Here is an 11949-nt window from a genome sequence, read left to right as displayed (position 1 = left end):
TAGATATACATACTTTTCCTCAGGCAGGCTAAATCTAGGATGAAGCCTAAATGAAGCAAATGTTTATACTGAATTCAGATTACAGAAGGACAGGGCGTTTAGTCTAAGCAATACCTATGCAGCGTCTTATCCCAAGTTGGACTGCAAGTACCGTGTATGGAAAAACCATCAGTATCAGAGGTTCCTTTCTGCTATCAGTAGAGCTCTTTTCAGCAGTTCCACCTTCCAAGGAGAAGCTGATGTTTCTGGTTTTGTTTCAGAACAAGAAAGAGGCAATGGAAAATATTTAGTGACAATCTCAAGAGCTATACTTAATGCTGTCAGAACAGATTTGCCTGATGGACCCTTCTTTACACGCTGCTTTGCGTGTTCCAGAGATCCAGCTGTGGTTGATGGCAGCCGTACGATCATCTCGTGCAGTTCAGGCTGCACTGCCCCAGTAACATATGGTGGTGGTACCTGCAAAGCAGTATGAAAAAGCAAGCCCCAACCTCTGTGTCAGGCTCTGTGTTGGTTGCTAGTCAGTTCCTAGGTCAAGTTAAGACATCGCATAGAGCTCTTGGTGTCCTGTGACACACCTACCTGGAAAAGCACTTTCTACTCGCTGAGACTAAGCCAGCTGTCAACAGAAGAAGGGTGCCCAGGCAGGGTACTTGGCACAGGGAAATGGGTTTTCCTTCCCTACCTCTCTCCAGGCCTAAAAAGGCCTGGTATTATTAAGCTCCAGAGCATACGATACGATACCCCATTTTTTCATGAGGGCTTTGACTACCACGGGTTCTGGGAGCCAGGAAGATTACGTTGCTTTTCTGCTTGCCATGGTGAAGATTGTTATCTGCAGGGACACGCCTGTGTTCAAACATCTGCTGTTGGGAGGAGACGAACGCTCAGAGCTTGAGGAACACTCCAAGACCTTGGGGATCTAAACAAATAACTGAGACACTCGCCCGCACCATACTTGTTCCATGAAGTCAGAACACGAGATTCCAGAATTTAAATGCCTTCTAGGCTTCACCTGCGGAATGCTAAACTGGAAACAGCTGACTGCCGCGGCATCCCAGTGTGAGAGGCGGAAGGGTGTGAGTGGGTGAACCGAGGGGACAGGCTTCCAGGCGAAACGAAGCACCACAGTTCCCACGGAAATTCTTCCATCCTGAAGGATGGCACAAGGACTGTCATCCTCACTTGCCTCCATCCGTAGCTTTTAGGAATGTCGACAACGGCTGGTTCCTTTCCAGGCCCAGTCAGGACCTGTTACACGTTAGGTTTTCCGCCTGGAATCTGCAAGAACTGAGAGAATTCCTCGTTGCTAGCTTCGCTAGTCTGTCTTTACACTCCAATCATTATCACATCTGAGGACTGTAATGACAGGACAGTTTTCAGACATGCAAAGATTATGTGGCACTTAGGGAGAATTGTGATCCCTAAGAAAAAAAGCCTCCATCATTCTGTAAATATGTGACATATATTTAACAGCAGAGGGACCTTGCTGAATCATCTCCAGCACAAACAATCTGGATAACTTCCGAGTAAGCCGTTTAACTGAAACTAGCTCCACAATTTTTAATATTCCACCACTTGCATATCTGTTTGCTCCAGGCGTATAGAATTACATTTGTTACTTGTTTTTGTGAAACCGTTTGCCAATCCCCAGAAGCACGTTAGCTTTTTGTAACAACATTAATTGTCCATCTGCAAACTTGGAAATGAATATTATTTGTCGCCCACCTTCCAGGGGCTTCTAATCACATTCATTTAATTGATCCAGGACAAACTACTTTTTGTCCAAGTGATTCGTCACATACCCTGCAAACAAGCTAAAATGTATAATAAACAAATAACACTATAATCTACTTTAGTCTATTTTATCATGCTACGCAGGAAAAAAATGATAATCAGAAAACAAGGATCGGGGATTAGTTAGAAGGAAAAAAAACATGAACAAAATGTCTCAAACCACAATGCTCAGAATTCAGAAGAAAAGGTTTGGTGAGTTCTACTAGTTTCTTTAGATTTACACCGGTCTACATGGTCCTTAGCCTCCCCCTATCAGTACTATGAGGAACAGACTTTAACTACTTCAAAGAGATGATGATGGTCTTAATTCACCAGTCTAAGTATGAAATTAGATGAAAATCATAGGCTTAAATTCCAGTTCTCATTCACTGCAGCAAATAATACTGCAGATTTCTTTCCTATTTTTTACCATGGAACTAAGTAAAAGCAGAGACATAATTTTCATTATCATTTTATCTACCCCTGGTCAAAACCACAGAACACTGAATAATTCGGTCAATGAAGAATTTGGCAAAGTAACTGTAGTTGGGAGGGCCGGTCAGGGAGAGCATACTTACCAAGTTTAAGTATCTGACCCTATGCATGACAGCAAATTCTTTCCGGTCACCTTGCAAGGAGACCCAGAGAGGCATCCTCCCCACTGCCAGAGGGGATCCTCATTTCCCCAAACAAGGGAAGCAGTGGGCAAAAAAGAGCCATCTGGGCTCTCTGGCTAGCTATTAGCCTCACCCAGAAGCCCAGTCCCTATAAATAAAGCAGCAGCAGTCTCTCCTGAAGGACTCTTACCTTTTTGCTTTGAAACAAAACTAGGGGATTATATCCAAGCAGGTTAAAAAATGTTATTTACTATTACTTCAACTGCAAAGTTAATTAAGGCATTCAAATTATGAACTGGCAGTTAGACAAATGAGTCTAGGAAGCTCAACTTTTTAAATAAAGGAAGATATGGAGGCGTGTGCTGACCTCAATCTGCACTCAAGTCAGGCACCTAACTTACGCAGGCTTCTTGAAAAATCCTTACCCAACCAAAAGCCCATAGCACCAAAGGATAATTGCGTGCACCAAAATTTGATCAAAAACATCATGGCGACATTGATGAAAAGCACCGATCTCTTATTACGAACAAGTGAGTTCCTAATTTACACATTGCCAATTTACACATGTTCAAAAGTTTCTGGCAGGCTAACTTCGTAGCTTCACGCTTGCAGCACGTAGTGTCTTTCTGTGACTAACTTTTCGCTAGATCTCGTATCATCTAGCCTCCCACAGCTGGTATGACCCTGGCAAGAAAAAGCCCTGCCATCAGCGTAATTTGCGTATTTGCATCCTCTAATTTGACACAAATGCAACTGCATAGTCCAGCTAGATCTAGACCACGCTTGTACTGCCGAGAGGTCCAGCAATATCTAGTTCTAATAGTATGAAATCCTGGCCTAAACTAGTCCTAAATCAACAAAGTAGGGGGCGGGGGGTGTGAAAGAATGAAAAAAGGGATTAGGGACATTCTCTCTGCCAGTTTTTATGCGGTGCAAATTCCCCATTGGCCTGTTTCCCTCTCTTTTAAGATAATACTAACTTGCGATCCCTCAAACTTTAAAAATAGAGCAACAACCCTCCCTTCTGAGAACAGCAGCTGCTGTTACTCTTAGCGCTATGCTGAGCTTCAAAGGAACAAGGAGTATTTTATTTACCGTTAGAAATAAGTCCAATCAATTAAATACAGGTAGTCCAGTAATAACAAGTGAAGAAAGAAAGAGTTCTCCTGCCAGCTGGCCACACGGCTGCATAAATGGATGGCTTTGCGAAGACAACCAGGCCGTCAGAGGGATTGTCCCGACACCTGCCAATTTCCATTTGGCATCCTCAGCCCACAGAGGGAGCAGCTAGCAAGTTCTTGTCATTATTTTAAATATCAGCAGTGCTAAACGCTGGGTTACTTCAAAGGGACACGGCAACGAGGTGGAAAAGCGAGGGATGGGCTGATTAAGTTCCGAAACAGCATCAAGATGAAAGACAGAAGAAGAAAAGCATTTGATCCGAGGCCTGCCTGCTTGCCCTAGATTTTAGAACCCTGACAGCCCAACAGCTAACACCATGAACGATACCTTGAGCACCCCCATGTGTACAGCAGCATATTAAAAAAAAAAAAACAAACTTAAGCACTATTTTTCTCTTTCCAGAAAGCATGGAACTCAACTGCCAAAAATGACACTTTGCCCTTGAAAAAATTCTTGCACTTCAAGGAATCCACCCTAGTAACTCAGCTTTGAATTAAGAATTTGGATTCCCCACTAAAACAACCACAAAGAACAACCAGGTGGACTGGCAAAGCTTCAAAGTCTCAGGCAGACAAGAGCACTCCCCTCTAGCACCCTGTAAATGGTGTTAGATTATACCGACATGTGCGTCTCGAATGTGACACTGACCAACTCGTCTTTCTTACAGTATTTCAAGCTAATAAGCAGAGGGAAGTTAAGAAGGAAACTCTCCTCCTTTCTAAAATCTCAAGTTGCTTATTACTAGCGGGTTTTGATAATTTACTTAAAATTTCTTTGTTTTTAGTAAAGCCAGAAGGGGAAGCATGCAGGTGAAGAAACTGTTTAGTCCAACAGAGCTATATATCACATCACTTAAATAATATGGTATCATTCAGAAAGAATACTATACAGACTTTTTCAAGACACTTCAGTTTTGTTTCTCAGAAAAGACAGCAACAGTTTTTCCGATTTCTCCCCCAGAAATCCCCCTCCGCTTGCTCATTCGCAGAAAGCACGCCCTCTAACATGACAGAACAGCCTCCAAGGTCGCTCACTCGTAAGGTTAGCACAAAGGATAGAGCTGATGTCTTACTGGGACTGCTTCCTTTCTGCAGACAAGCTCATTTGGCCTGAGACAGATCGCTCTATCTTTCTTTGCTCCATCCCTGTCTCCTCACCATGGACTGAAAATAAAAGCATTACGTTACCATAGGCATACATCATAAGAAGGGAAACAGCAAAGCCTCCGATCCTCTGCACTAGAAACAGCATCAAACATCAAGACAAGGATTTCAGTCCAGGCAATCTATTTTAACAGAGGAATTACCATGGCTGAGAAAGGAGGTAAGCTTTTGGGCACACAGCCTTTTTTTCCAGGTCAAAACTATTAAAGCTAACAAGCTTCGCAGCCCTATCTTCAAAGTTTAGGCTGTATTTTCAAGACAGAGAACGAAACATATATGACCTGTAAAAACGTATGCTTTTAAATATCATTAATCCTAAACTAAGAAAGTGAGTATGCAGTGTGTGCACGAGTAGGCTCTCCCAGCTACATGCATATAAAGAAAAGCCTACCTGCACTGGCTAGGCAGGGGCAAGTCAAAGTGCATTTATAGTGGGCCCCCCCCCCCTTTTTTTTTCTTGCATTGTACATTGAAAATATTACCAACAAACCAATATTTTTCTATTCTATTACCTCTCTCTCATGTTCACCCCATGTCCTCTCAACTTGCATTTGCAGAATTATCTCCTGTGTTGGGTTAGTATTAACGAATACCTCACAATGGCTTTGCACCTCCAAATATATTCATCCGAGGAACCTTATTCTCTTTTAACTTGCACTGGCAGACCCTGGGTGCGATTTTATGAGGTAAGCAGAATTAAAAGGGTTTAAACCAAACATGAGTAAATGGAGAACTGAGCATTTAGATTAACAGACTGCTGCACCCACATATTGCTAAAACAGCATGGAAAAGACATACTAAAGTTCTATCCAAGTGAAAACTTCCATCTGTATACAACTTCCCACGTTTACGTACGGTGCACCATTTGCTCAGACCTGAAATGGACTATTTGCGATAGAGAAAATAGTTCACAAAGGTCACCGACAAAGGCTAGCCATCAGCCGCGTGAGTTCAGCAGGGCAATCTTTCTGCCGCTAACCGATTCATGGGGATTTCAGCGATCAACAAGAAACAGCCAAATGGTACCCGACACATCAAATTAATTGTTCCAAAGCATTTAATATAAATGCTTACCACAGCTGACAATGGAGCCCCACATTTAAATTGGTGCCTGAGAAACGTTTGCTGGGGCAGCCATTATGCGTGCCCTTCCCATGACAACGATCTGCTAGCTCTTCAGCATACGCGCTATTATCTGCATATAGGGATATATATTTATACAAACATATGGTGTACACGTATCTATGTATCTGTACGTAACTCCACTAAATACGCTGTTTCTCTTGACATGTATACGCCGCATATATGGCATATATACGCTTGCTCCAGCAGAGACATCATACCAAAGAAAACAAAGATGCTTCTTCCTCCGAACACTAGGGTGACTCAAATCTTGGAGAGCAGCAGAGTCTCAAATAGACCGAGAAGAACGGCAAATCCAGCAAGGCCCATTTCATGTGCTCGACATTTGGCATCCTGACAGAGTTGTTAACCTGTCTGAGGGATTTTTCAGCGATCAGTTTCAAGGCCCTCTTTATGCTTCCCAAGAAATTCCTGGTTATTTTTTTTATTACAAAACAGATGTACCTGGTTTAAAGCCAGATGAACGTGAACCCCTTTCAGATTATCCGTGCTAAGGAAGGTGAAGAGGCTTTTCTTCTTGAGCCGCACGGAGTACCAGCTCCCCCTACTGCCAGTTTACCAGCCAAAAATTTACTCCACCTTTCCAATTCCTTCAGCTGAGAGAAAATGGCAATATGACATTCGGAAAGATCTGTAACACGCTCTAAAAATCTAGCAACAATTTCCTACATCTGATGCAACCCTGGAAAAGGGCTTTATCATGTCAATTCTGACCCCATGCCAGGACCTCCTTACCTGTGGGTTTTGAGTTATTAGATATCGTTAGATGCGATGCTTTTTACTGCCTCGTTTAACTTGCGGTTTCACACACAGAGGGTTTTTTGGCTTAAGAATATCCTGGCAGCATACAGGTGTAGCTATATCGTTGATGTTCTGAGATTCATAACCAGTGAAAACATCTCCACAGGTAAACCAGCCCAATCTGTACAAGCACAGCTTTGCTAGTACGATGACATCTGCATTTTTTCTCCAGAACTGCTGTTCTCAGTCAGAAACCGTACCTCATCCCTTTCTGTAACGTTACAGTCGCATGAGCGTAGATCTATACGGCCGGCAATGTATCGTCAGTGGTATCCGTTAACATCCTCGTATGGAAAGCTGACTTTCGATACCCTTTCCAAAACCTAAACATGTTTGCCAAGGTGCCAAAAAGCAGCTGTAGGAGAAGCAGGATTCTACAATTCCATCACGCAACAAACAGCCAAGCAGCTGCGCCAGGAAAACAGCGGCAAGACTAACACATACAAATAACAAAATGGGTAAGCATATGGTGCAATGAGTCCTCCTTGAGTCTCGCTAAGCTATCCCCACAATTCAAACAAATGCTTCAATTCAGTGTTGAAAATTTTGCTCCCACTTTTTTGTTACATGAAAGTTATATCAAAGTAGTAACTTGGAATCTTTTAAATAAAATAAATAATTCCTTACCCTTCATTTTAACAAAGAAAAAACTCTAAGTCAAACCCAGTATTTACACAAAGCACAGAAGTCTGCAACAATTTTAAAACCATAGTGCTTTAAATTCAGTAACGTTGTGGTTTTCAGGGTAAGGAGAACATATAACAAAACTTAAACAATCCACATAGGCATCTCCATATTAATCCACACAATTTTTAAAGCGCTTCTATTCAAGAAAAAAAAACAGAGAAAAACAGGCACTTATAAATTAAAGGGGGAAAAGGAGGATTCAAAGACATATGGATAACGTACAAGTAACTAATGCTAATTTAAAGGTCTAGCAAAAAAGGCTAGGAGAAAATGTCCTATAAAATGGAGCAGTCCGCTGTTGCTTCTCCCTAAACAGAGATGAAGCCTAGGGAGTTTACGTAAAACATGGTTACCAGTTTTGGATTTCATTTCTCTTACGAGGTAAAGGATAATATCCCGACAGGTATCCAAGCACAGCTTACCACGGTTTGCAGATATGCTTGAGGACGCTTTCAGGAAGCACAGTTAATAGGCTTCTAGGAGAAAGGGACAAAAATTACGGAACAAGCAAGCAAGCTACAGAATAAAACGACACGTTCAGTCTTGCAGTGCCACACAGCTATTCCTCATGCTGAACGTGTCATGTCTTGATATTAATTAAGCGCTAAGTGCTATGAGCTCACTTCTGCTCTTAGCCCGTTACTCATTTAAAGAACCGGTGCCTGCAAAGCAAGGCTGCCTACTTGTGACTTACTAATCTACCCGGGAAGCTCAGGTCTTGGCTTAGGTCTGTCAGCGTGTAGCCCTTACGGCTACAGAGGAGCGTCGAGGTAACAATTAATACAGAACTAGAAACAAACTACATGGAACAATGCTATTTCCTTTGCCTTGTGATGTTGAAACACAAATTATGGCTTTCTTTAGGGACCTAAGCACGATTATTCAGCACTCAGTACGTGTGTTACTTTTAACTCAAATCAAAAGAATCTGGAAATAGCGCACTGACAGCAGCAGTACTTTCTTACTTGCGTTCAAGTTGCTGAACTGCCGCTGCATTTTACCAGACAATTATCAGCAAACATAAAACTGTTTTCATAAAATCACAGAACTGTGGAGAAAGGCTAAAAGACAGACAGGAGAGGGGGGGTGTGTATATACATGTGTGTGTGAAGGTACATATGCTGTCTCTCAACAACAACAAAAAAAAAATATTTTGCCCCTTTCCAGCCTTGCTGTCCCTTGCTTAGAAAGGGCTTGTGCTATCAGCTCGCAGACAGGACTGGAGCATGGCTGAAGCATGTGCATTTCTTCAGCGCTGGGTGGAACACTTAATTCCTGTCTTATAGTTTATTTTACAATTTGTCCCGTCTTTTTGCTTCAACAGCTTTCAGACAGTTTTGTGGCTGAAATCCACGAATCTTCTTTCGTGCCTAGGACGTTATGTAACAAACCATTTTTCCAGATTTTTAATCCGGTACGGTAGAGTAGAAACAGTTACTGAATTTTACTTATTTCTGCTACTGTTTAAAGGTCAGCTTAACGTTCTCAAGAAATTCTTGGGGCTTACGGTACTTATTTCTCCTTTTTGGATGTTTTTTTCAGCAATGCTAGGAAAAACAGTTTAGATATTCCAGTGTGAAAATATTTAAAGAATTTGTGGAGCAGGATCTTACTGACTGAAGTTCAGAAACTATACGTTAATTGGAGGCTTGTTTTTATTCTACAGCAAACTTATTGTTAGGGACTATTTTGACAGATACCGTTAATTTATTCACAGGTAGAAATTTTTGAGATCCACGTCACTGCCTACTTCAGCGATAAACGGAAAGGTTAAGACACGTCTGCCATCGGCACAATACAAAATCCCAACTCCTATTTTTGCAACAGGTATGGTAAAACTAAGCATGCCTACCTGACATTTCAAAGGAACATAATACTCCGTAAACTTCCCTGTGTTAAGTCAGTTGTATGAAACAGGAGCTGCGCTATGCTCTCCGCAGTGCCGTATCACAGTTCCTCCGTGATGTTCTGTGTTTCTGAAGGATAGCAGTTTCATTTGTGGTAGCATCTATCCCATGAAAAACATAACCAACTGTTACACACCTTATACATATTTTACCAGATGTTGGCCAATTTGAAACTCCTTGGCCAGAGAACTCCAGAATGGCATCTTTTCTAGAAGCCAACTGGTGAATGGTTAAATCGTTTCCCCTCCTATCTACTTTTTTTAAGAACAGTATGCAAACTAATGAGTTGGGTTTTTTTCTTTTCAGCTTTAGTCTGATCAGTCTGGATTTTGTTGACCTCATATCCTTTACACTAACACATATTTCTTTTCCAACAAAAAAACAACAGTAAACACCAGAGCAACGTTTGAACTCCTTTCCAGAGAGTAAGAATAATAACGTCACCACCATAAAACAGGTTCAGTCTTCCTGGACTTCAACCACATAGATGGAGGATCAAGGATGCACAAGTGAGACAAATGAAATTTCCATGCTAGCCTCGTATCTCAGACTCTGGCTGCTCATCAAAGTAAGGGAGCGAGGACAAAAAACAGTCCATTAATATTTTCCAAACTCAGAAGTTCAGCCCAACAAATGCAAATATTTTCTAAATGTGGTTAAGTGTTCTTGGCAATTTCACTGATGGAGTAAATGAGGCAAAAGCGATTAACCTGTCACAGAGAGCACCGGGACCCGTCACAATCAGCACGCAGAATTCCAACTTGCCAAGCCACAAGCGTGGCACGAGTTACCAGGTTTCCATGCCAAAATTGTCACAAACGGCTCCAGCTCTACCCAAATTGTGTCCCGTTACCCTCCCCAGTGCCTCCAGCAGCACCCAGAAACAGGTACTTCAGAGGGAAGTGCAGGAAACAAGTAAAACGCAAGTGCGGAGTAACTCGCCTCCTGAGCCCTTTCCTGTAAGTCCTAATACTTGGATTTTGGGTTTAGTTTAGCAGATTTTGGCTAGATTTGAAAACATTCCAGACCTTTCTTATCCTTACATTAACTCTAAATACATTTATCTGTGGCCAGTTCCCATTAAATCTGTCTAACACCTTACAGTCCTTCTCTATACGCTTTTGAGTTTTTATTAACTTTGACTATTTTTGTGGTGTATTTATGAACTGCTAAACTTAGCAGCTGAACACTCCGGCAAAAAAACCCCACCACCTACCTCACTAATTCCTGCTATGCTATTTGAGATGACCAAGAAGAGAAAGCCACTCTTTCTATAATTCCATGAGCAACATCAAGAGCACTGTATCTCACTGAGCTTTGCTGCCTTGTTTGTGCATGCAGCCCGCCCCGCTATCAACATTGCAAAGCAAGTCATTCTACAACACTAAAGACGAAACACAAGTTCAAATACCAACATTCAAAATCTTGCATATGCACCTCCTTACTACAACAACCAACCTTTTTTCCTATATTTAAAGGGCTGTATACATGTTTGCAAATGAGCCTACAACCTCGAACTGAAATCTCGGAAGGAAATGTCTTTTGGGGAGAGAAACCTTATTACAGAGTAGCAAGCTTGCCATTAGTTTTAGGGAAACAGTAATCAATACTGAGCAACAGTTAGACTTCGCAACTGTGTATTTTAGAACGGCGCAACTTAAAATTTCAATTGCTGCTCCTCTGTAAAGAATATAGACATTAATGCAGTACATTATTAAACAAACTGTACATGCAAGTGGAGGAAAATGTGCAAGTCAGTGATTTGTAAGAAGAAACAGGGAGATCACTGAGCCCCTGATACGACATGAGGCTACGACCAGTCTGTTGCTTCTTAGGATGGGATGCTGCTAGAAATTCAGCATTTCCTGCACAGGAAGAGCAAACTGCATTCTCGTCTTGACCTACACAGCGACTGGCTATACACCATCCACAACACTGAATATGCTCCCAGTCGTATGCTTGAGCACATGATGCTTGAGCTCATGCTTGAGCAATGTTTTTTTTACAGAATTTGTGATTTTTCTCCAGATACGACACTAATATAATCACAGAGCCATGCAGCTGGAAAGGGAATTCTGGAGGTCTCTAGTCCAACCCTCTGCTCAGTACAGGACCCATTAAAGCAGGTTCCTCAGGGCCTCATCCAGTTGGCATTTCAAGTGCCTCCAATGACGCAGATACCACAATTCCTCCAGAAAACCAGATGTTGGACCATCCTCAAGGTAAAAGCCATGTTTTTCTATCAATTCTGAGATGTTCTGTCTTCCAGCTTGTCCCCATTGCCTCTTATCCTTCTTCTATGCACTTCCGAGACGAGTTGGGCTCCATCTTCTTTGCATCCAGCCGCGGCCTCAAGAGCCGCCAGGGAATAACAACTTCCCTTCGCATGCCGGCTGCGCTCTCGCTAACACAGCCCAGTAGGCAGTTGCTCCCATGACCAGGCACCTCAGGAAAGCACAGGATTTCTCTTTCATCTCATCACCTTTCCAGGCCAGTGCCAGGACCCGACTCTTCAAAGAAACGCTGCCCAGGTCAGGACACTGACCTGCTTTTACCTGCCACCAGTGGAGTATGCAATTCTCCAGCAAGAACCCAAGCCCAACTACTACTGCTGTCATGCAATCCTATCTAACAGGTAGACTGCAGTCTGAAAAACCATATGGCAATACTAAT

The sequence above is a fragment of the Pelecanus crispus genome, chromosome 4 (assembly GCF_030463565.1).
Source record: "Pelecanus crispus isolate bPelCri1 chromosome 4, bPelCri1.pri, whole genome shotgun sequence".
NCBI classification, from domain to species: Eukaryota; Metazoa; Chordata; class Aves; order Pelecaniformes; family Pelecanidae; genus Pelecanus; species Pelecanus crispus.
Note: the sequence above shows the minus strand (reverse complement) of the source record.